The sequence below is a fragment of the Bos indicus genome, chromosome 15, assembly GCF_029378745.1.
Source record: "Bos indicus isolate NIAB-ARS_2022 breed Sahiwal x Tharparkar chromosome 15, NIAB-ARS_B.indTharparkar_mat_pri_1.0, whole genome shotgun sequence".
Taxonomy (NCBI): domain Eukaryota; kingdom Metazoa; phylum Chordata; class Mammalia; order Artiodactyla; family Bovidae; genus Bos; species Bos indicus.
The window spans coordinates 67747917-67760853 of record NC_091774.1 but is presented as its reverse complement, the minus strand read 5'-3'; positions in this window follow the sequence as shown (position 1 = coordinate 67760853).

Sequence of the window (12937 nt, the reverse complement as noted above, 5' to 3'; positions counted from 1 at the left end):
AGAAGGGCAGGATAGGTAAGAGCCGCCAGAGCTGAATACAAAGCAAGTAGCATTTACACTGACAAGCAGCTGTGCCAGAGAAACTCAGTGAGGAACAGCAAGGAAATCAGCTCTGGTTTAAACCAAAAAAAAAAAAAAAAAATTCATTACTGCTATTATCATAGGCCTTCAAATGTGTACAGATACATATGTGTGCTTGCATGCATGTGTGCACATTCAGTCCTGTCCAACTCTCTCTGATCCCATGGACTGCCCCTTGCCAGGCTCCTCTGACCATGGAATTTACCAGGCAAGAATACTGGAGTGGGTTGTCATTTCCTTCTCCAGGGGATCTTCCAGACCCAGGGATTAAAACTGTGTCAGTTATGTCTCCTGCATTGGCAGGCAAGTTCTTTACCAGCTGAGCCACCAGAGAAGCCCCTACATATGCATACATGCATTTAAAAAATAAAACTTAAACATCACACACACACATAAACACACACCAATTTTCTTTGAAACAGTAAATTCTCTTTCAGAAGTGACTTGGAATTGGATTAACCTCTTAGACCTAAAAAGGGCCTCACAGATGATTTGGTTTATATGTCTGCATTATACTATTTTATAAATTTAGTCATGTTTATAGAGGTCCTACCGGGTGCCACAAAGCAAATATGCAAAGTTAACTTACCTAAGGAAAAAAAATAACAGAAAATGAGGCTTAGAACAGTTTCCTGTCTCCCTACTGTAGTATTCTCTCCATTATATCTTTTGGCCAGTTAGGAAGCTGCTGCTGCTGCTGCTGCTAAGTCACTTCAGTCGTGTCCAACTCTGTGCGACCCCATAGATGGCAGCCCACCAGGCTCCCCCATCCCTGGGACTCTCCAGGCAAGAACACTGGAGTGGGTTGCCATTTCCTTCTCCAATGCATGAAAGTGAAAAGTGAAAGGGAAGTCGCTCAGTCATGTCTGACTCTTCGCGAGCCCATGGACTGCAGCCCACCAGGCTCCTCCGTCCATGGGATTTTCCAGGCAAGAGTACTGGAGTGGGGTGCCATTGCCTTCTCCAAGTTAGGAAGCAACTACTTGCAATTAATGGAGAAGTCCTCCCTGGAGCAACTGACTGCAAGTCAGTGCCTTTGACAACAATTCTCAGAGTAGGTGTTAGTTCAGCAGTTTAACAACACTAGGGCTGATGGGATATTCCCTTGGTCTTTTCATCATGCATGTTGTGTCATGGTCACAATACAGCTGCTGCATCTCCAGGCATTATAACCTCCTTTCAGTGGGAAAATGGAGTGTGGAAAAACGCAAAAGGTTCTTCTGCCTGTACTGCATTGATCAGAACTCTACTGCACGGCCACCCAATCTGTAAGAGAGACTGTGAAATGGAATATTTAAAACTATCCACATTGATGCCTCCAAGGGAATCTATAAGCAAAGAATGGCTTCCCAGGAGGCGCAGGGGTAAAGAATCTGTCTGCCAAGCAGGAGATGCAGGCTTAGGCCCTGGGTCAGGAAGATCCCCTGGAGAAGGAAATGGCAACTCACTTCAGGATTCTTGCCTGGGAAACCCCATGGACAGAGAAGCCTGGTGGGCTACAGTCCACGGGGTCTCAAAGAATCAGAAACAACTTAGCGACCAAACAACAGCAAGCAAAAATTAAGGACAGAATTAATAGGGAGTAGGTTGTTTATATTTTCTTCACACACACTGGCTGTCCTAGGAACTGTTTCATCCTTTTTAGAATCTAGCAGATGCAAGATTTCATCTAAATTTAATCAAAAGTTTTCTCTTATTAGAGTATAATTGCTTTACAATGTTCTCTTAGAGTCTGTTGGACAATGAAGTGAACCAGCTATATTATGCATATATCCCCTCCTTCCCTCCCTCCCACCCACCCCATCCCACCCATCTAGGTGATCACAGAGAGCCGAGGTGAGGTCCATGTGCTATTGAATCCAGTTCCTTACTTGCTCTTAGCTAGGACGGTGGGAAGAAGTAAACTTTATCGTCCACCTAGGCTGTGCTGGTTCTTACTTCCCTCACTCAAAACCTCCCCTTCCTATCATCCTGTGAACTGAGTGCAAGGCTACAGTCTTACTGCTCCATGTCTACACATCACCCATAACCTGGATGGAGAACAGACAGACAAACGACAGTTGCGTTGTCTCTAGAATAAAATGTGTTTAGCTTTTGCTTCAGATGTAAAAGCAAAAGTCGCTCAGTAGAGTCCAACTCTTTGTGACCCCATGGACTATACAGACCATGGAATTCTCCAGGCCAGAATACTGGAGTGGGTAGCCTTTCCCTTCTCCATGGGATCTTCCCAACCCAGGGATCGAACCCAGGTCTACTGCATTGCAGGAAGATTCTTTATCAGCTGAGCCACAAAGGAAGCCCAAGAATACTGGAGTATCCCTTCAATAGTAGAGCTAATAAATTATAAAAATTTGAAAGAAATTTTTGAAAAAGTACTACACTATCATATACTACTTGTTTTCTATCACATGCGCACAGGTACACACACACACAATTAAAATAATCCTTTTACCAACAAAAGGAGAAAAGTCTTAGCATGGATTTGGAGATTAAAACACCAATGAACTATAATTCTTTGGCAGGGGACTGACTTATTCGTCAAATAGCAATGATCTTGAAAAGCAAAGATCGTCATCTGTTAGATAGCGTAAGAGCTCATAAGTTGATCCATCTTTGTTTTAAAGTTATGATAGGAGTCTTTAGGGTTTTCTATGTAGAGGATCATGTCATCTGCAAACAGTGAGAGTTTTATTTCTTTTCCAATTTGGATTCCTTTTATTTCTTTTTCTGCTCTGATTGCTGTGGCCAAAACTTCCAAAACTATGTTGACTAGTAATGGTGAAAGTGGGCACCCTTGTCTTGTTCCTGACTTTAGAGGAAATGCTTTCAATTTTTCACCATTGAGGAGATAGGAAACCACACAAGCGAAAACTACTTTATACAAATGCAATCAGTCATTTAGCTTCTTCAGTGCAGGGTTTGTTTATTTATAGACTGAGAAGACTGAAGCCAGTTGGTGTCTAAAGCTGATTAGACATTGCCCCAACCCACGCAGGAGTCACCTCTTTATCAAGGCAGGGAGCTGGCCATTCACTTTCTCTTTTCTGCCTCTAGCAACAGGGTGTCATCACTCAGCAAGGGAACCAACTTGTTCCACGGTGACCAGTTACCCAGGTTTGTCTAGAACAAAAGGCTTTCCCAGGATTCAAGATGGTTGATGCTAAAACTGGGATGGTCCCAAGCAGACAACACACCATCCCGCTTAGACCAAGCTGCCCCCTTGCCCGACTCCATTACTTCCTCCAGAGTCCTGCCTAGAAGGAGAGGAACAAGAGTAGAGCCCTGGATGTAATTAGACCCAACCACTAAAATGAATTTCTAATTATCCAAGATGACCTTCCACACGTTCAAGGTTTTCATTACTGCTTATTATGCGACATCTGTTTCTGAAGGAACATTTTAAGAACATAGCCTGTAAGATGAGCTTTGCTGGACATTTTCTTTAGACTTTACCACCTGCTACAAAGCAGCAAGCCACATTTAGACAGGCTCCATCCCCCCCCATTTCACGTTGTACCCAATAACCACAAGACAGACGTATCCAACATGTTTGATTTGTTTTGGCATTTTGGGCACAAACTTAATTATGATAAACCAGTCCAGTTCTTTCTCACAACCTTCCTCCTTACAGTGGATCACACTGATAAAGTGCGATTTAAATATATTTTTCAGTAATTCTAATAATTGACACAGGGAAATTAAAATAATATTTTCCTATTCTACTTGTCATAACCTGTTGAGATATCTTTCAAAATGTGTTACTGCACAGAAAAAAGAAATTTTACACACGTTATTGCTGAAATTTTCTGGCTGTCTGCCTCCCAAAAGAGCAATGCATGAAATATTTATTCAAAAATGGAAATATTAATAATTAAATGAATTTAAGCCACCCTGATTACTGTATAGGCATTTCTCCACTGCTTAAGGAAACAGCAAACCATCTTAAGTTCTGCATAGGCTATGTCAACCAAAATGCCTTGTTCAAAAAGTGAAAAACTCCTCTCAAATAGCCAACCTGACCAATTTAATTCTATTTAAAGAATTGTTCTCAGGATGAAGTAACTAGATAAGTGCTGCAGGACAAAGTCAAAAGAGGTAAAGAACTTTCAACTACATAGGGCCTGGGAGATCATTTCTTCTTTCACTGAACAAATATTTATTTATTGAGCAGGTACTGTGCTGGGTGTTCATTGCTGTGCGGGCTTTTCTCTAGTTGCAGAGAGCAGGAGCTACTCTTTGTTTCACTGCAAAAGCTTCTCTTGCAGTGGCTTCTCTTGTTGGAAGCACATGGGCTCAGTAGCTGTGACTCCCAGGCTGTAAAGCACAGGCTCAGTAGTTGCAGTGTATGAGCTTAAGTTGTTCCGTGGCATGTAGCATCTTCCCAGACCAGTGACTGAACCCATGTCTCCTGCATTGGCAGGCAGATGCTTTACCTCTGAGCTACTAGGGAAGCCGCAGTAAGTGCTGTTTTAAATGCTGCAAGAAAATAGAGCTTCTACACTCATGAAGAGATAGACAACCACTTCTGTGATGGTCATGGTAAGTAAATATGAAGAAAAACAGCAGACAAATTTTCTTATATCCTAATGGAACAGTGTGTCTCTGAGAAAATGACTTCTGAATTGTGACTTAAATTAATTTGGGGGAGGAGATAGGCCTCTCCAGGCTGCCCTGGTGGCTCAGATGGTAAAGAATCTGCCTGAAATGTGGGAGACCTAGGTTAGATCCCTGGATTGGGAAGATCCCCTGGAGGAGGGCATGGCAACCAACTCCAGCATTCTTGCCTGGAGACTAAGTATATAGGTCAAGAAGTAACAGTTAGAACTAGACATGGAACAATGGACTAGTTGGGAAAAGAGTACTAAAAGGCTGTATATTGCCACCTTGCTTATTTAACTTATATGCACACTGCTGCTGCTGATGCTGCTGCTAAGTTGCTTCAGTCATGTCCGACTTTTCATGTAAAATGCCAGGCTGGATGAAGCACAAGCTGGAACAGGATTGCTAGGAGAAATATCAATAACCTCAGATGAGCAGATGACACCACTCTTATGGCAGAAAATGAAGAGAAACTAAAGAGCTTCTTGATGAAAATGAAAGAGGAGAGTGAAAAAGCTTGTTTAAAACTCAGTCTTCAAAAAACTAAGATCATGGCATCCAGTCCCATCACTTCACAGCAAACAGATGGGGAAGCAGTGGAAACAGTGACAGACTTTATTCTCTTGGGCTCCAAAATCACTGCAGATGGTGATTGCAGCCATGAAATTGAAAGACACTTACTCCTTGGAAGAAAAACTATGGCCAACCTAGACAGCATATTAAAGAGCAGAGACACGACTTTGCTGACAAAGGTCTTTATGGTCAGAGTTATGGTTTTTCCAGTAGTCATGTATGGATATGAGAATTGGATCATAAAGAAGGCTGAATACTGAAAACCCAATGCTTTTGAAATGGTGTTGGAGAAGACTCTTGAGAGTCCCTTGAGATCCAACCAGTCGATCCTAAAGGAAATCAGTCCTGAATATCCATTGGAAGGACTGATGCTGAAGCTGAAGCTCCAATACTTTGCCCACCTGATGTCAAGAGCCAACTAATTGGAAAAGACCCTGGTGCTGGGAAAGATTAAGGGCAGTAAGAGAAGGGGGCAACAGAGGATGAGATGACTGGATGACATCACTGACTCAATGAACGTGAGTTTGAGCAAACTCCAGGAGATAGTGAAGGACAGGGAAGCCTGGCGTGCTGCAGTCCATGGGATCACAAAGAGTAGGGCATGACTGAGCAACTGAACAACAACGATAGGCCTCTCCCCTACTGCCATCATCTTTATACATCTAGACAGTGGTTTTCAAAGTGCAGTCCCCAGACCAGCAACAGCAGCATCACTGGGGAACCTACTAACGAAGGCACATTCTCAGCCCCTACTCAGGATCTCCTGAATATGAAACTCTAGAGGTTTTCATAACTCCTCTGTTTTAATACATTTTCCAGGTGATTTTGATGCATGCTCAAGTTTGAGGTCAACTGCTCTTGATAATCATCCTTTAAGGTTTCATTCAAATGCTCCTTCCTCCAAGAAACCCTCTAGGATCTTCACAGTTGTAAGTGATCCTTTCCTCCTCGAAAATCCTGCAACATATTACAGATGACCATCTGGAGGCACTCTGACTCTCCTTTTTGTATGATACCACTCATGTGCCTACAGACCCTGCATTTGCTACCAGTAGCTCCCTTAAGGCAGGGACCATGGTTAATTTTATGTCAGTTTGACTGAGCCATGAGGTGCCCAGATATTTGACTAAACATTAGGTTTGGGTGTGCCTGTGAGGGCGCATCTGAATGAGATTAATATTGAATCATTGGCCTGAGCAAAACAGATTGCTCTCCTGTGGGTGAGCATCATCCAGTCAAAAATGACTGAGGATATCTAAGTTGCTTTCATGTCCTGGCTATTGTAAAAAGTGCTGCAGTAGCATTAGGGTGCATGTGTCTTTCTGAATTCTAGTTTTCTCAGGGTATATGCCAAGTGGGATTGCTGAATCATATGGTGGTTCTATTTTTAGTTTATTAAGGAACCAAGGGTCTCAAACACAGTGAAGTAAATCAGAAAGAGAAAAACAAATATCATACATTAATGTATATATGTGGAATCCAGAAAATTGGTACAGATGAACCTATTTACAAGGCAGGAATAGAGATGCAGACATAGAGAATGAATATGTGGACACAGAGGAGAGAAGAAGGGTGTGGAATGAATTGGGAGATTGGGGTTGACACACATACATATATATACCATATATATACCATGACATATATATACATACTAGTTATCTATTTTATACCATGTGCAAAATAGATAACTAGTAGGAAGCTACTGTGTAGCCCAGGGAGCTCAGCTCAGTTCTCTGTGATCACCTAGAGAGGTGGGATGGGAGGGGGAGGTGGGAAGAAGGCTCAGGAGGAAAAGGATACATGTATCCACATTGCTGATTCATTCCATTGTGCACCAGAAACTGACACAAGATTGTAAAGCAACTACACCCCAATTTAAAAACATCACTGAGGGCCTGAATAGGAAAAAGGTTGAGGAAGGGAGAGTTCACTCTCTTCGCCTGACTGATTGAGTGGGGACAGTGGTCTTCTCCTGCTCCTGGACTTGGACCAGGACTTACACCATCAGCTCCCCTACTTCTCAGGCCTTTGGACTTGGACTGGCACCATACGCTGCTTTTCTGGGTCTCCAACTCGCAGACAACAGACTGTGGGGCTGAGCCTCCGTAGTCACATAAGCCAATTCCTTGCATACACCCATAGAGAATATATATAGAGAGAGAGACACAGACAGACAGACAGACAAAGAGAGAGGACACACAGAGGAGAAGAAAGCAAACATGACCTCAGAGGCAGAAACTGAATGAGGTGGCCACAAATCAAGAAATGCCAGCAATCACCAAAAACTGAAAGAGGCAAAACATTTTTATTTCTGCCCAGTGAATACAGGTTCCAGATTTCTGATCTCCAGAACTGAAAAAGGGTAAACTTCTGTCATTTTAAGCCACTAAGTTTGTGGTAATTTGTGACATCAGCCACAGGAAACTAATATAGACAATAACAGCGAACAGAGGGTGGTGACTTTTTAATGTGTCACTTGGCTAGGCTGCAGTCATCAATTACTCCATCAGACATTAATCTAGTTGCTAGGGATGTAAAGAGATTTTTCCAGGTGTAATTACAGTTCCTAATCAGTTGACTTTCAAGTAGAGGAGAGTACCTGGAGTGAGCCTGCCTATTTCCGTTGGAAGGATTTAAAAGCAGGAATGAGTCTTTTACTCAAAGGAAGGAATTCTGGAGGCAATGGCTTCAGACCAGGTTGGTGAGGTTCCAGCCTGTGTGTGCTCTTCCTTTCCTGATTCTGTGCCCCTGGGGTCAAGCCTTCCCATGATCTCTGCCTGCCCTAGTTAAATCCTCACTGATATAGGCTTTGAGAATTTATTCTGCAGCAGGCATTTTACATACAGTATTAAATCTTCACAACAATCCTATGAGGTAAGTATGACCTATTATCCCATTTTATAGATGAGATCATTTATACCTAGAGGAATGAAGTGAATAACCCAAGGTTACACAGCTCACAGGGGGACAGAGTTGTCGTTCAAATGCAGTCAGTCTGACTCCAGAATCTCAATCACTGTACCAAACACCTCCCACCAAACCATGAATGAATACGAAACAATGGAAGAGGCATTGCAAGGAAATTCCCAGTTCTCTTGAATGTTTCAGGCTAAAAAGGGGATGTGTTAGGAGCTCAATGGTGTCCAACCCTTTGCAACCCCATGGACTGTAGCCTGTAACCCAGCAGGCTCCTCTGTCCATGGAATTCTCCAGGCAAGAATCCTGGAGTGGATAGCCATTCCCTTCTTCAGAGGATCTTCCTGACCCAGGGATCAAACTAGTTTTCCTGCATTGCAGGTGGATTTCTGACTCTCCAAGCCACCAGGGAAGTCCCTAATAAGGGGAAACAGCAAAGGAATTTTCTTTAGAATGAAGAGGAGTTCCATTAATTTGGAATTACATTTAAGGCAGACATGGACTGTTGAGAAGACAACTGTTTACTAAATAATCTGAGAATGTCAGCCCAGCTAGGCTCAAAGCCTCCCCTCCCCCTCACCAGCAGGGCCAGTCAGCTGACCCTCCTCATTTCACTTTCTCTCAGAGGCAGCAACCAAAGCTGGACAGATGCTCCAGACAGCAGGGGACGGACAGCCCTGGTGATAAAACAGAGAAATTTAGGAGCCCCGCAGTGGCTTCCCTTATACTCTCTCATATTCATGAGAAAGAGAAGAACTTGATCAGCATTTGCCCCAGGGTGCTAATTTAATATGCTAAGGGTAAGATGTTCATATCTGGCATCTTGTAGCTGAAAAGAAATTTGCTCACTGCAAAAGAGACTACTCAGGCCAGCTGAGGAGCTGTTAAACAATGAGGTCATTCTAACATTCTTCGTGACAGAGATGTCAGCTTAGGATGGTTCTCAGTCACTGAGGATGAAGATGGAAATGTCTTAAAGAACCAGAGGGACCTTATAACAAAGGAGTTGCTTCTCTAAGCCGGTCTTGCTCATGTAAAGAGCAAGGGCTTGGGAATTCATCAGAGCAGGGTTCCAGACTCAGCTCATTAAACACATGACTTTGGTAAATTACTTACTTTGCCACAAGGAAAATAAGCTTATTGGGTATTTTATTATTATTACATAATGTGTGCTCATTGAATAAATTCAAACAATATAGACAGAAGAGAAAAAAAACAGCAACGTTCACTCAAAATTTCATGACCCAAAGATAGATGGCATTAACCTTTTGCTGGGCAAGTTAGCTAACTTCTTTTGGCCTGGCTACTAATGGAAACAAACACAGAGTCTGGCAGGAGAGGAGATGCATGAAATAAATCAGGTAAAATGCTTAACTTTCCTCGTGGCTCAGTGGTAAAGAATCCCACCTGCCAATACAGGAGACATGGGTTCAATCCCTGGGCTGGGAAGATCCGCTGGAGAAGGAAATGGCAACCCACTCCAGTATTCTTGCCTGGGAAATCCCATGGACAGAGAAGCCTGGCAGCCTACAGTATCCACATGGTCACAGAAGAGTCAGACACCAGCTAGTGACTAACACAGCAAACAAAACGCTTAGCTCAGGGTGTAGCTAATAAGGCTCTCCCATGTTAGGCGGGTGATGGCCCGTTTGCCAGGGTCTCTCTTGGTAAGTGCTGAATGTGCCACAGCCTGGGAAATCTCTCAATCTTGGGCAATCCAGGATGGCTGGTCACCATGCACACAGAATCACCCCAAAGGAAAGATAGTAGCCTATTCCCTGAAATCCAGACAATGCAGAGGGAGTACGTGACGGTTGTTTTAACCAAGCAGCATCCTTCAGTTCCCCTCAGATTCATTTTTATTATCTAACACGGGGTCAGTTTGGACTGAAGGGGGAAATCTCAAGGTCAGTGGTCCAATATCAGAAAGGTATCATCCTAGTATGGAACTGTCACTCATCCAGAAGCAGTTTTGATTTCCAGCAAATGGCATTTCCTTACTGCCTGCCTATGACTTCTGGTTGAAGGAGTGAGCAGAAATCTGCCACACTCCCCTGAGCTCTAAGCTGCTCTTGACGAGCAGAAGGGAAGCCCAGCAGAGCAACCTCCTCGCCAATCCAGACCGCCACTCTCCAGCCACCTCTAAGCCCTAAGAACATCGACCTGGTTCCATTTCCCTTCAGTCTTTTAACTTGCGCAACTCTGGACGGCACTGCAGAGCAGAACACAGGTCTCATCATTATGGGATCAGTTCTGCCTCGCAGAACTCAGCCTTGTTCTGACTTTATCAGTGATAGAAGCAACATGTCTGACTCTTTGCGACCTCATACACTGTAGCCCCCCCGACTCTTCTGTCCACAGAACCCTCCAGGCAAGAATACGAAACTAGGTAGCCATTCCCTTCTCCAGGGGATCTTCCTGACCTAAGGATCAGACCCGGGTCTCCTCCAGATTCATTTACCACTGAGCCACCAGGGGAACCCAATAGAAGCAACAGAGACTAACAAAGGTGTTTTCTTAACCAGACCCTCAGTCTGCTGATTTCTGATGACCATCAGGAGAATGTTCATCCCTAACATGTTAGATGGCTCACTTTCTGTGCTCCCAGTTTAATAAATCACTCACTCTGGACATCCTGACAGATGTCCAAGTGATATTTCCTTTGGCTACAACTCATCCCATCCTTTCTAGTTATTGACTCAGTCCTTCTGTCATCTAAACAAGGCCCAGCCAACATCTTTGAGTTATGACACTTCCTTTCCCTCTCTTCCCACATTCTTTTTCACTTGGCTTCTCTCGATTACTCTTCTTTGTGCTTGCCTGGAGATCCTTAATGATCTTGCCTCTAATGAATTCAAACCTTTGGACTAACAAGTGTTCTGAGCTGTTTTCTTCCTTCTGGGAAGCCAACTGGAAAGTCACCCAGACATACTGCCCCAACTGTATTTCAAGTAAGCAACCAGAGGAGCTGAGAGCCTCCAACCCCTAAGGATATATGGAGTGCCAACTGCATATCTTTGAGTTTGAATAATAATACACATGCACACACACATATACATATATACTTCCACAGCTGGTGAGTTTAAGTGACACGACATTAATAGCAATAATAAAAAATTCCATCCTTGTCCTTGATGATGGCCAATCATGCAAGAACCTCAGCCTCTGACAAAGACCTCCAAACCCCATGATCATTTCTGTGGGTTCATTTATAGGTAGACCTGCAAACCCAGTCAGGACCACATGGCTTTTTCCAGGCACACTGTCAACCCACCTCTGTTTCTGTCTTCCCTAAGGTATCGTAGTCACTCAGCTGACAGCATCACTTACAATGTGGAACAGTCCAAATGAGTAGGGGGTCCAAATGAGAACAGTCCAAATGGTACAGGAAATGGGAAAATTAGTGTTGCCAGGACCCTGCAGTTGAATGTAACGTAAAATGAGAAAGTGCAAATGAAACATCTTGCAGGTTTTCCTCTCTCTCCCTCCAGCTCAGCTCCAAGTCCTTGGGCCTGAGCTGAGTGTAGACCTAAACGATCAGCACCACATTCTGCTCACAACCACAACCCCCACAGGGACAAATGACCACGACCATATGAATGGGTCAAATTCATCATGCATAGGTATTTCTCCCCTTAATATAAGTTCTCACCCTGGATGTTCCTCATGCAAAGTGAAAGTGAAGTCGCTCAGTCATGCCCGACTCTTAGTGACCCCATGGACTACAGCCCACCAGGCTCCACCGTCCATGGGATTTTCCAGGCAAGGGTACTGGAGTGGGTTGCCATCGCCTTCTCCCTCATGCAAATAGAACTCCTCATCAAATAGAACTCCATCATCTGTGCTCAGGTTCCACTCTCCTAATCCCCCTCAGCAGTTCAAGATCCCAGATTCCCACACATGCCTAAACCCCAAATGAATAGATTTCTACACGTGTATACTATTTGGGGGGCTTTGCTGGTTGCTCAGACTGTAAAGAATCCTCTTGCAATTCAGGAGACCTGGGTTCAATCTCTGGGTCAGGAAGATCCCCTGGAGAAGGGAATGGCTACCCACTCTAGTATTCTTGCCTGGAGAATCCCATGGACAGAGGAGCCTGGTGGGCTCATTTTTAAATGGTTCATCACAAACCCTGAGCACATGTCTAGACATGAGGGTTTTAAAAATGAAAGAGATACAGTTCTACTTTTAGAAGGATGCATATTCCTAGATTGTTTTCTATCGTCTGGGATTACTAGGCCATCGATAGGCCATAAAACAACAGACGTTACAAGTCCAGGTAGCTGGTGTGTTGTGTCACATGGGCCCATGTGGTTGCTTTTGTGAGTTTTTCCTGGAAAATGTCCAGTCATAAGACCCAGTGAAACTATTAGAAGAAACTGATCCTAATAATACACAGAATTAACATAATCAGGAAAATGGCTGAAACAAATGGCTCTTGACACTGCAATAATGGCTTCTTCATAAGAGAAAATGAATTCAGGGGCAAATAATAGAAATTAATGAAGGTACCATAGACAAAGTTGTCCTCCCCCTGCAAAGGGATTATTTCTTTTTGGGCTGCCCTGCCTTCAAGATGAGCAAAGGTTCTACCGAGAACCCTGGGAGAGGATGGATAATTTGAATGGGAGCTGCAGCCACAGAAGCTTCACAGACTGCGAGCAGAGTCACTTCTCAAGGGAAGTGGTAAATTTCCACAGCCTTTATAGATCACTTGGCTGATATTTTAATACCAACAGTCTATGTCTTTAAAGGGTATTTACAGCTT